Source organism: Frankliniella occidentalis, unplaced genomic scaffold (genome assembly GCF_000697945.3).
Source record: "Frankliniella occidentalis isolate FOCC.00 unplaced genomic scaffold, Focc_3.1 Scaffold24, whole genome shotgun sequence".
In the NCBI taxonomy this organism is placed as follows: domain Eukaryota; kingdom Metazoa; phylum Arthropoda; class Insecta; order Thysanoptera; family Thripidae; genus Frankliniella; species Frankliniella occidentalis.
The window spans coordinates 639,657-641,497 of NW_026267154.1; the positions used below are offsets into that span (position 1 = coordinate 639,657).

Genomic DNA, 1,841 nt, shown 5'->3' on the forward strand with positions numbered 1-1,841 from the left:
CGGGAGGCTCTACGGGGGGCAATCAACTCCAGTCGCATCTGCGGGCGAGATTCACTAACAGCAATATAGCGGGGAGTGGCGCTGCTCTGCCTCCGGCCTGCAACTGTTGCCGTGCGAAAAAATACATCTCCTGCTGGTGGATAAGAGGGGGGGGGTGAGAGAGAGAGAGAGAGAGAGTGGGGAGGGTGGGAGAGGGAGAGAGGGATAGAGAGGGATAGAGCGGGAGGGAGAGAGGAAGAGAGAGAGAGAGAGAGAGAATTGAATTGAATTGAATTGGTTTATTTGGGGTCCATAAAAGGGCTAATAAGCCCCGCTACAATGGTCCCCGCTCTCAGAGCAGGAAGAAATATTACAGCGAATATGTAATACATAACAAAAATAATTACAATAACAATTAATTAGCACATATATGCAGGTCAATTAGAAACAATTTTGTGGATAACACCTCTAAATGAACCGAGTGTCAGGTGTTGGTAATTAAACAGCTTCAACCTATTCCAGACTTTACATGATTGAACAGTGAAAGAATGGCGATATATTTCAGTTCTGGGGATCGTGAAGAATAGTTCTTTGCTGTGCGCTCTGGTTTCACGCACTTTGACTTCAGAGGTAAAGCTGAATCTTTCCGACAAATACAATGGTGAACCAAATTTTACAATTTTCCAAATTAACGTAGCAACATGTAGCAAGCGCTGCTCCTCAAGTTTTAAAATGCCAAGTTGTTTATAACAGGGAGTAATGTGTTCGAACCTTGAAACACCAGTGATATATCTAATGCAGGCATTTTGCAGTCTTTGGATTTTGATACTATTTGTAACAGATAAGTTTGTAAACAATGCACTACAATATTCAAAATGAGGCATAATTAAGGATGATACCAACATTTTACGTATCGTAAGTGGAGTGAACGAAAACGTTCTCCTCAGCTGAGCAAGCGTGCTAAAGACCTTTTGAACAATATGGACACAATGACGATACCAGCACAGCGTTGTGTCAAAGTGAACTCCTAGGTTGCAAACAGTTTCTGAGTAGGGAATGGTACAATCTTTGATGATTAGCTGAGGTACTTCTGACTCCTGTAGTGTTGTATGATACTGCTGGGTTCCAATTATGATTGCTTGGGTCTTTGTGACATTTAGCACTAGATTGTGTCGACTACAGAAATCAATTACATTGCATATATTAACAGTTAACATTTCTAGAGATTTCTTAAAGTTATTAACAGAGAAATGAGTATACAGCTGAATATCATCAGCATACATATGGTAGTGACATTCTTTAATTACATCCGGAAGGTCAAACATATAAATTAAGAACAGCAAGGGCCCTAGTACACTCCCCTGAGGAACACCAGTTTTTATTTCAGCCCAGGCAGAAGTCAAAATGTCAGAAATAAAGACTCTGTGTTGTCTTTTAGACAAGTAGGATCGGAACCAGTTCACTGCTGCCCCAGAGAACCCAAGATGTTTAAGTTTTGCAAGCAGGACGTCATGGTGTACACAGTCAAAAGCTTTGCTGAGATCTAGGAGCACCAAAAGGCTCATCTTTCTCTCGTCCATAGCCTCACGGATGTCATCAGTTACTTTTAACAGTGCTGTCTCTGTGTTATGTCCTTTTCTGAACCCTGACTGTTTGTGAGGTAAAATTGAGTGTTTATTTATGAACTCCATCACCTGCTTGTGGACAATTTTCTCGAGCACCTTTCCCAGGACACAGAGGATACTGACCGGTCTGTAGTCTTTACATTCCTTGGGAACTTTCACTTTAGGTACCGGGATAACATTTGCTGACTTCCACATTGTTGGGAAAATACTATTTTGAAGACTATAATTTAACAGGTG

General features: G+C 41.4%; 1 protein-coding gene across 1 annotated transcript in view; it reads right to left on the reverse strand.

The window, feature by feature from the left end:
- The window catches only part of LOC113215052 (trypsin-7-like), an 8,024-nt gene that overhangs the window by 2,307 nt on the left and 3,876 nt on the right, over positions 1-1,841 (reverse strand). The gene's annotated exons all lie outside the window — the stretch shown is intronic.